Genomic DNA, 11,209 nt, shown 5'->3' on the forward strand with positions numbered 1-11,209 from the left:
GAGAGCCAGCCCTCTTTCTTTTTCCAAAGGCTCTAGAAGCATTCAGCTTCTCAGCCAATCCCGTCCTAGACTGCCCGCAGTTGCCCTGGCAAACTCCTCCTACAGCCCTTCCCTACTTCTCCCCACTGATCTGAGTTATCTTAATCAGATCTCTTTGTATCAATAATTCTTTATCCTGGATGCACATTTGAATCACCCGTGGAACGTATTAACAAATAGTAGCTCTCAAAGTTAGTCTGTTTAAAAACTCCAGCTCTCAGCTCCAATCCAGAGTGCTAAATCACAGTCTCCAAGTATGGAGACAGCCAGACAACAGTATTACTATTTTTTTGATTAAGACCTTATGTCTTTAGAGCAGTTTTAGGTTCACAGCAAAATTTAGAGGAAGATGTAAAGATTTCCCATATATTCCCTACCCCTACATATCACAGTCTCCCCCATTATCAACATCCCCAACCAGAGTGGCACATTTGTTACAACTGATGACACATTATTATCACCAAAGTCATAGTTTACATTATATTTCACTCTTGGTGTGTTGTGTGTTCTATGGGTTTGGACAAATGTATAATTACACGTATCCATCATTATGATATTATACAGAGTACTTCACTGCCCTAAACAAAACTTCGTGCTCCCAGTGTTCATCCCTTCTAGCTGCTCCCCACCCCCAACAACTTGTGGCAACCTCTGATCTTGTTACCATCATAGTTTTGCCTTATCCAGAATGTCATAACTGGACTCATATAGTATGTAGCCTTTTTGGGTTGGCATCTTTTACTTAGTAATATGTATTCATGATTCGTTCATGTCTTTTCATGATTTAACAGTGCATTTCTTGTTAGCATTAAATAACATCTCATTGTCTGGATGTACCATGGGATATTTATCCATTCACTTAATGAAGAGCATACTGATTCCAAATTTTGGCAATTATGAATAAAGCTGATACAAATATCATGTGCATGTTTTTGTATGGACATAATTTTTCACAATATTTTTAAAGTATATTATATTGATTATGCTATTACAGTTGTCCCATTTTTTTCTCCTCTTTATACCCCTCTACCCTGCCCCCCTCCCACCAGTATTCTCCCACTTAGTTCATGTCCATGGGTCAAACATGTAAGTTCTTTGGCTTCTCCATTTCCTGTACTATTCTTAACCTCCCCCTGTGTATTTTGTACCTACCATTTATGCTTCTTATTCCCTGTACCTTTTCCCTCATTCTCCCCACTACACCACCCTGCTGATAACTCTCCATGTGATCTCCGTTTCTGTGATTCTGTTCCTGTTCTATTGCTTGCTTAGTTTGTTTTTGTTTATTGACAGTTGTGAGTTTGTTGTCATTTTACTGTTCATAGTTTTGATCTTCTTTTTCTTAGGTAAGTCCCTTTAACGTTTCATATGATAAGGGCTTCATATGATGAACTCTTTTAACACGACCTTATGTGGGAAGCACTTTATCTGCCCTTCCATTCTAAATGATAGCTTTGTTGGATGGAGTAATCTTGAATATAGGTCCTTTCCTTTCATTACTTTGAGTACTTCTTTCCAGCTCCTTCTTGCCTGTAAGGTTTCTTTTGAGAAATCAGCTCATAGTCTCATGGGAACTCCTTTGTAGATAACCATCTCCTTATCTTTGATCTTGGGTAATTTAATTATGATGTGTCTTGGTGTATTTCTCCTTGGGCCCAACTTCTTAAGGACTCTCTGAGCTTCCTGGACTTCCTGGAAGTCTATTTCCTTTGCCACATTAGGGAAGTTTTCCTTCATTATTTTTTCAAATAAGTTTCAATTTCTTGCTCTTCCTCTTCTGTTCTGGCACCCCTATGATTCAGATGTTGGAACATTTAAAGTTGTCCCAGACGTTCCTGAGCTGCTTCTCATTTTTTTGAATGCTTGTTTATTCATTCTGTTCTGCTTGAATGTTTATTTCTTCCTCCTGCTCCAAATCATTGATGTGAGTCCCAGTATCCTTCTCTTCACTGTTGGTTCCCTGTATATTTTCCTTTATTTCACTTTGCATAGCCTCCACTTCTGCCTCTATTTTGTGCCTGTACTCAATCATTTCTGTGAGCATCCTGAAATGATGGTTACCAGTATTTTGAACTCTGCATCTTACAAGTTGGCTGTCTCCTCTTCACTTGAGGAGTTCTTTTTCTGTGGTTTTGATCAGTTCTTTCATTTGGGCCATATTTTTTTTTGTCTCCACTGCCTATTATGTAGTCAGGGGCAGAGCCTTAGGTATTTACCAGGGTGGGGCAACCCACTCTGCTGTGTTGTGGCCCTGTGTGTTGGGGAGGAGTCTAAGAGGGAACAGTGCTGCTTGCTCAGCTCTTGCCCCGCTTTCTGTCAGGGCAAGCAGCACAGTTTGCAAGAAGCAAACAGTGCTACTTGCTTGTGGGTAGCACTTCCTCTGCTACCCACAAGCAAGTTGGGCCCTCCTGGTGCTGATTCCTGGCGTACTGACAGCATATGTTTTGATGCAGGTTCTAGACCTTTAAGGATAGCCAGAGAGGACCCCATGTTTAAATGACCAAAGGAAGTGACAGTGAGGAAAAGCTGTAAGGGGGGAGTGATGGCTTAAATCAGTTCACCAAAGTAAAGGGGAAAAACTGCATCTGGAAGGGAGAGTCAAACAACAACAACCCAGAAATGTGAGTTAGAATTCAGCAGTTTTAACTTGAAACTGCTCTGTTGTCCCAAGGACCTCCAAGGAAAACATCAAGAGATGAGACTGTGATTATAACTTAGTGGTCTGTGTATAATACTCCTCAAGAATGGCAATCACCTCTTGGCAGCGGTGGCAGACATCCTGCTCATCCACCCTTCAGAGCATTAGCGTTTTCCTATCTCTGGCACTCTAAACTAAGGTGCTACTTCTGAACAAACCGTATTAGCCTTTTTAGTCCCCACCTCCAACTCTCTTAGCAGACAAACCCACAAGAAAAGTTTCAGAAACATATACACAACAACCTTTTAATAATGTTTACTTTGGCACAGGGGCTATGATGGCAGGAGAAAGATAAAAGCAGACATTTAACAATATTATTCTGCATACTTCTATGATTTGAAGTATTATAACTTTTAGGTTCATTACTCTTTAAAATAGGAAGTTTAGGCAGAAAGGAAAATTTGGTAATCCCACCACCCAGAGATGATCACTTATCATGTTCATTTGGGTGTGTTTAGCTCCTCAGATTTTTATTTATTCTATGTGTAAAACTGTTATTGTTATCATAATGTTTAAAATATTTAAAAATAATTTTTATATATCATTTTTTCACCATCTCTAATGAAAACATGGCAGAAATAGAAACAATATAAAGTACTGGTAAATGTTTTTTCTAGTTTTTGTCAACAACCACTCTCCCAATCTTGTGGACTGTTGCTTTTTACTTGCCTTTTATGTATTGTAAATTCTTGAGGTAAAACTCAAGGTCTTTCTTTAATAAAATAAACATTTCATGTGTGATATAGCCTTTAAGATTTTAGGGGCAAAAATAAGCCTTATCTCTCCATGGTCTCTGGTCTTTTAGGGGAAAAAATGAAGACTAACATTGGGATCCTAGATATCTTAAAATAAATAAAGTATCTGTGACTACCTTGACTGGAAACTTGATGGATTAAAAGTTATTCTGTTACTTTGGAGAGCTACAACATGGGTACAAGCACTTACTATGCACTAAATTCCATCCATCTTCTCTCATTAGTTGGATGCAGTTATTTGTCTTTTTTGGTCTTCCACAACATAAATAATTACAAAGTCTATGAAAATGAAGAAATATTTATGTCTCTAGAGCACACAAACCCAACTGTAGGCCAGAGAGATGAGGCAGGCTTCTCCTCCCCCATGGGCCACTTCCTCTTTACCGTTTCTATTTAGAAAAACACAGAGAGGACTCTTGATGGCACACAAAACCATGCTGCTATTTGAAGTGGTTTTCTATGTACTGGTAGCTGCAGCTGACTTCAAGTGTGCATGCCATTTTCATTACTGGAAGAGTCAGTGAGTGTCTCCGGTCTAGTTCTTACAAAAGCAGACCTTTAGCCAAGGGTTTGGGTGCAAGTCACTTACTGAGAAGGGGCTTTCAGGAGAAACCAATAAGGGAGTAGGGGGTAAAAGTAGGAAACGGGTAGAAGCTGTGCAGGTGTGATTTCAGAAGTAGTCTCACACTCAGCCTATTCCCATGGGAACTCTAGAACAAAGAACAAATATCAGAAGTTGTTCTACCCCAAAGCAAAGGAGCTGGGTTTTCCTGTCTGAGGCTACAGGCTGTCCAGCAGTGTGAAGTGCCATGAACCATAAAACTCCCGAGTACTTCCAGCTTACTTCAGTGTCCAAAAGTAATCTGCAGGACTAGGGATAATGTGCAGGTGCTAGTTGTTGGCAGCAAAATATGAAAAAGCTGGGGATGGGCTCATAGAGTCGGGATAGGGCATTGGTCTGCTACTGTGAGTTTCCTGTTAACATCCTCTGCTAAGTCCACAACACATGCCATCCCAAGCTTCCATTAAAAGTTCAAAGTTTCTAAGGAGCTAGCATTGAAGTGTTAATGCCATTGAACTCAGACCTGAACTTGAATCCTAATTCCCAAAAAGGAATAGAAAAATTAATATTCCTGGCTTCACTCTTCATCACTATATCCATAAAATGGTATAATTATTCCTACATCATAAAGTTCATTTATTTATTCACTTAATCATTTGTTCAACAATATAGGATGTCTGTTCTGTGCCAGGCAGAGTTCCAGTGATGTTCTGACAAGTGGAAAGTGATAAGAAGGGCACTGTGAAATGTAAAGCTGTAGGTAACTGCTTTTACTTCCAGTGGTTCTTCCTTTTCACAGCTTTCTAGAACATAAAATGATCTAAAACCACAGCAAAGAGATATAATGGGAAAATTCTTGGCATTTAGTTGGCGAAAAAACAAACAAAACCAACCGGCGAAACAAAAAAAACTGTGATGGATTTCCTTTCTCTAAAAAGCTTTAGGTTAAACATGGTCTTCACTCTGGACAGTTCTTCCAAAGGTAAGTCTATAAGCAGAGCTCTCCTCTAGCAGTCACAGGATTTCTGGAAATGGTTTTGCTCAAAGAATTCACCAAGTCTAATTGCATTTTCAGGAGCTTCTAGTGTTGCCTCTGTCACAGTTCATCCTTTTTCAAATCTTTTGACCTTTCCTGGCCTCAGTTTCTTTATCTATAAAATAAAGAGTTCTTAACCATTAACTGCACAATAAGCAAGTCACCTGTGTATTAGAGACTTATTTTCTATATGTCTAAGGATAGGGAGTCAGTACTCAAGGACAGGCTTGGTAGACTGAGTTGCACACAGTCCCCAGGACTCCAGTGTAGATCAGAGGTTTCAGCTCCAATGAGATCCAACACCTACATCTCTTCTTTTCACCAACATCTTCTTTTTATAAAAACAGTCTCATGATGCCCCCCCCTCAGTAATTTGATTATGAAAGCCAAGCAATTTAGTAACTGAGTGTTCTAGTCTGGCTGTACTGGCTGGTAAAAACAAGTGCCCAGATGCTTACACTGGTTCTGGATCTGTGAACTGCCAGTGGAAAAAATAAAATGGAATAAATAAAGCAATATTGTGTCCAAAAAAACTATTTGCAAGGATAACGAGAAAGTAGATATTTATGACTATAGGACTGATGACTATGGACTGAAAATTTAAAACATTTAAAATTGACATCACTACATTAACTGCGCCAATAGAAATACTTTCTTCTTTTTTTCAAAGATTTTATTTATTTATCTTTAGAGGGGGAGGGAAGGAGAGAGGGAGAGAAATATCAATGTATGGTTGCCTCTCATGCGTCCCCTGTGGGGAACTGGGAACTGGCCTGCAACCCAGGCATGTGCCCTTGACTGGGAATTGAACCGCAATCGTGGGGTTTGCAGGCCTGTGCTCAATCCACTGAGCTATACCAGCCAGGGCAGAAATACTTTCCTTCTGTCGATGTAATCATTCCCCTTCCCTTTCTCATCAATATCCATTGCTGTTGTGTATTAATCTAATACTGTTTGGGTTTCTGCGTGAATCAGTGGCTACTGATTATTCTTTTATTCTATTTATATATTTTATCTGAAATAAATGCTTGTTGCCCGTCACTATGAAAAGCCTTTTATTTTTTAGGTTAGCAAGCCATAAATATACTGGAACAACTGCTACACAGATATACATGGACTTTACTTCCATTCTTGTAGTTTCTGCCTCTGTCATTTGTGTACTGGAACTAACCAATCATTGTTAAGCTAGCCAGCAAGTCTCCATTTGCATTTTGTGTTTTTTACCTTTATGGATCCTGCCTTTCTTTGTTCCCTCCAGAGTGCAGTTTGAATTGCTACCTGAATCTGTGTCTCTTGTATTGCAATCCTGTGCTCACATAAATGCTTTTTGTTTTTCGTTACAGCCTAAACCATGACATTGAAGGCTGGTTGTGGTGTGATTCTCTGAAATGGTGAAAATCTCTAGGTAAAATTTGAAAAACAAACAAAAAGACTCAGAAATACATTTTCCTTTAAGTTGCCTTGTACTTGCATCCCTGGAAAATTCCGAGTGTATGGGCCTGGAATAATAGATGGTCAATAAATATTAGAGGAATAAATTTAAATAATTGAACAATAAAACATGTTTTTGCATGTGATTATAAAGCCCAGATTATAAGCAGGCTTTTCACACATATTGTATGTGTAAGTTGGGATTCCTGTCCCTCAGCCCCTGAGTACCTGTAGTGACCCCGTTATTGGAACAACCCAAAATAGCCCCATTAATTTACAAAACTTCTTTGAGAGACATACTGCCTTCATTGAGAACCACTTTTCCAGAGTGAGGAGTTGCTGATCTAATCACCAGAGCACGTGGCTGGATGGCTCTGTGGTTGGAGGGAGCATCCTCCCGTGCGCCCAAAGGTTGCAGGGGTCCATCCTGCCAGGGCACATACCTAGGATGTGGGGTCCATCCTGTAACTGATCTAGGTTTCTCTCTCACATCTATGTTTCTCTCACTGTCCCACCCTCTACCCCCAGCCTCCTCTCTCTAAAAATCAATAAGCATATCCTTGGGTGAGGATTAAAATAATAATAATAATAATAATAATAATAATAATAATAATAATAATAATGAATGTAATGACTAGGGTAACAGGGGAAAAGAAAAAACAACCAGGACGAACCCGCCCTTCCCGTTTCTCAGAAAGCACGACACCTTGGACAAACAGGAAACTAAGGACGGGAAATCCCCTTTGTAGCCTCGAACAGCACTTTTTGCCCCGAGACCAGTGACGAACCACGCCGGGCTAGGGATTTGATTGGGCTGTTGAAAAACAAAAGACGGTTTAAAACGGAGAAAACCCCAGTGCTTTCTGCTACCCAGTTGGTGGGAATAGGTGCTGCGACTCCTCAACTTGGACTGTTTTTCGCTGGGCGCCACCGACAGCCTGGGTGCATTAGAGGTGTGCACCGCCTGCCGGGCTGTCCTCCTCCTCTGCTTCCTTCTCTAACTGGCTCTCCCTGGCTCTGGGACTCGGGTCAGCCTTCCTTGCCTAGCGAAGCCAGGCAGCCTGGTTCAGCTCGGTCAGGCTGTTCGGACTGGACCAGAAAGCCGCGGAGATCCCGGAACGATGTACACCACTTGAGCACACGCTTCCGGCTCCATTATCTCTGGATAGCTATCTGGACGCGGTGAAGCAGAGCAGGGCATTGATGGGTAACTGGATGCGTGAGTCGGGTTTCGGGTTGGGGCGCTGCCTTCTGGGCTGCCCAGCCTCATCCTGGATGGTGCGCTTTCCCTGGGCGCATGGAGAAGGGGGAGAGGCAGGCAAGTCGCGACAGGCGAATTCATGATTAAGGGTGGTGTGAGGATCCGATGCGAGGCAAGTGTCTGTGGAATCTAAGAAAGTAGGCCAGCACATCTGGTGAAGCGCTGAGCACTGGGCTTCTGGGCTCACCCCATCTTCCTCTCGAGTGCCAACCAGGTTCTAAGGCTTGTGTGTAAATCCAGATCGTGTAAGCTGTTTTGTGTAACATTTTTACAGCAGCTTATGTGTTTGTTTTGGCAAAAGCCTGATTGAGATATAGTTCACAAACCACATAACTTGCCTATTTAAAGTATATAATTCAGTGGTTTTTAGTATATTCAGTGTTGTATAATCACCTCAATTTTAGACAATTGACATTTCCCCCTAAAGAAATCCTGTACCTGTTAGCAGTCACTCTCATTTCTCCCCATGGATTTGCCTATTATTGACATTTGATATAAATGTCACACAGTATGTGATCTTTGTGACTGGCTTGTCACAATGTGAAGTTTTCAAAAGTCATCCATACTATAGCAAGTATCATCACTTTGTTCCTTTTTATTGCTGAATAATTCTCCATCATCTGGATATGCCACATTTTGTTTATCCATTCATTAGATAATGAGCATTTGGGTTGTGAGATTATTATTATGAATTATTATTCAAATTATGAATAATTTGAATGCTGTTATCGATATTCATGTACAAGTTTTCCATGTGAACCTGTTTTCAATTCTGGGTATAAACATAGGAGTGGAATTGCTGGGTCATCTGGTAACTATGTTTAACCTTTTAAGGAACTGCCCAGCTGTTTTCCAAAGCTGCCACATCATTTTACATTCCCACCAGTAGTGTATGAGAGCCCCAACTTTTCTGTATCTTCCCCAACACTTACTATCCTTTAAAAAAGATTTTATTTATTTATTTTTAGACAGAGAGAAAGGAAGGGAGAAAGAAAGGGAGAGAAATATTAATGTGTGGTTGCCTTTCACATACACCCACCTGGGGACCTGGTCTACAACTCAGGCATGTGCCCTGACCAGGAATCAAACCCACAACCCTCTTGTTCGCAGGCTAGCACTCTATTCACTGAGCCACACCAGCCAGGGCTATTATCTTTTTTATTATTTCCATCCTAGTAGATGTGAAATGGTAACTTATTATGGCCTTGATTTGTATTTTCTTAATGACTAATGATACATTATTTTAAAATCACAAAGTAATTTATAGAACTTTTATAAAGTTTTGAGAACTTTAACCATGTAGGTCACATACCCAAAAGTCACAGAGAGTCTACTCAAATAAAGTCTCTCTATGATGAATCCACCCCCTCTTTCCTAGAACAGAATCTGTGCTAAAACTCTTCAAAACTCCACTTGCTGTCTCTGTTAGAAAGCAAAGCCTGGGCAAGATGAACCTCTATATGAACTAAACGATTCATTTCTTATTTGCTATTGGAAACTCAAATGTGGATAGATCATTTTGGCCTCTCCATTTTTACTTGGTAAAAAAATGTTTCCTGGAATCCCTCATAACGGATCTTGAATGAAGTTGTGAACCTTTCTTGGTGTTTATGATTGTGTACTTCTCTTCATGTAAGTGCCCCTCGGGCTTTCCTTCTCCCCCTACCATCAGGACATAGAATGAGGATGGACACAAAGATTAAGTTTTGTTTAAATGCATAACTATCAAAAAATTTGACTGCATTTTTCTTTATATACTACTACTACCAATCTTATTTTAAATATTACTAAAGCTTAATTTATCTCTTATTTTTCAGTTAAAAATTTAGATTGAATTGTCTTATAAGTGGCTCCTAGAAGATTTACTACCCTCGCCCTAAGAGAACACAGCAATTGTGGAGGTGGAAACAGGACTGGAACCAAAATCAATGTTCAGATATATCCAAAAATTTGGGTTCTCAATTCTTATGTAAATCAGAGAGTGACTGACCAACAGCTGTGAGACACTGAGGGCTTTAACAGTCACTGTAAATGTTGGCACAGATCACTTATTGCTCTGAAGACTGGATCTAAAAAGCAGGATGAATGCAAGTACACGTGATAACAGCATGGTGAATACCAGAGAAACTGGAGAATTTTGTACAACTGGGGAAGAAGGCCCAACTCCTGAGATCATCTTGGGAGCAGAACTGATAGAATTTAGAGAAAGTGATGAAGTGGTCGACCTCACCTCTGACTCTCCAGAACCTGCAGTGATTGACTTAACTCATCATGACTCTGTTGTGATTATTGAGGAAAGGAGGAGGCCAAGTAGAAACAGGTCACTCCAAGGCCAAATTGGCATCTGTTCAGAGAGCAGTGAAAAGAAGGGGTTGACAAGGGACAGAGACGTAAATGTGACAAACAGTGCTCAACATAGTGTCCTTGAAAAAGAAACTTTAAGTTGCACACTGCCTGGCTATATTCAGTGCCGAATTTGTATGGATGGGTACTTGGAGATTGAAATGAGTAGACAACACATTTACTCTACAGAATGTGGCTACATCTTCTGTAGTCAGTGCCTATGTACTTTTCTTCAAAATACTAAAAATTGCCTGGTTTTTTTGAAAAAAATTGCCTGCCATCAGTACCATCGCATTTACATATGATGTGTGTTGCACTGCTCAGGACAGACAAACCCCCTGACTGGATTTTTCCATGTCCTTGTACAGAAACTATAGAGTTTTGGCATCCAATGTTCTGAGCTTAAAAAGCCTGATTTTAAAAACTGCTCTCTGGCATGTAGGAAAAAAACTTTTATTTTTCACAAACTATGAGACTGCTTTTTGATTCCTTTGGTTTCATGCTGCAGGGCTAGACTTTTGTTGTTACGGTGAATCAGAGAATGGTGGATATGCTCAAAGCAATTTTTCCTTTTTTTCTCATAGTAATCAATTTTTAACCGGCCACATGTGGGCATTTTGGATTATGTAAATAAAAACAACATCCTAGAGATGGAGGAGCAAGTAGACAGAAGGCAGCCGGGAGACTGACAACTCTGCAAACCAGAGCCACAATACAAGTTTGGACTTTTATGTAAGATAAATAAACTTCATTCTTGTTTAAGCAACTGTTATACTGGGTCTTATTTAGAGCAATGAAGCCTTTATTTTAATTAATGAACTAGGCAGGGTGGTATTTCTGGGTTTCTCTGGATTTTCTGATTCCACTGGAGTGGAAGGAAGCCAGTCTTTTCTGACCACCTGTCCAACCAACAGGATGGAGTGGGACATTACCACAGGTATGTACCATGTCCTTCTGGGACTAGTGGCTTTTGAGGCCAGTGTGGGGAGCTGCTTAGGCACACTGGAACCTAGAGTTGTGGTTCTGTGCTCTCTGGCCTGCCAAGCCAGAGAGAGGTTGCCTTCACCCGGGTTTTACAGGTATA

General features: G+C 40.4%; 1 long non-coding RNA gene across 1 annotated transcript; it reads left to right on the top strand.

The window, feature by feature from the left end:
* Positions 1 to 7,480: 7,480 nt before the first annotated feature.
* Positions 7,481 to 10,891, top strand: LOC118992573 (uncharacterized). The gene is made up of 2 exons (XR_005067650.1): positions 7,481 to 7,740; positions 9,600 to 10,891. It is a non-coding gene; the product is annotated as an uncharacterized LOC118992573 (long non-coding RNA).
* The last annotated feature ends 318 nt before the right edge of the window (positions 10,892 to 11,209 follow it).

This window comes from Sturnira hondurensis, unplaced genomic scaffold, assembly GCF_014824575.4.
Source record: "Sturnira hondurensis isolate 20B ecotype Veracruz unplaced genomic scaffold, ASM1482457v3 Scaffold0008196, whole genome shotgun sequence".
Taxonomy (NCBI): domain Eukaryota; kingdom Metazoa; phylum Chordata; class Mammalia; order Chiroptera; family Phyllostomidae; genus Sturnira; species Sturnira hondurensis.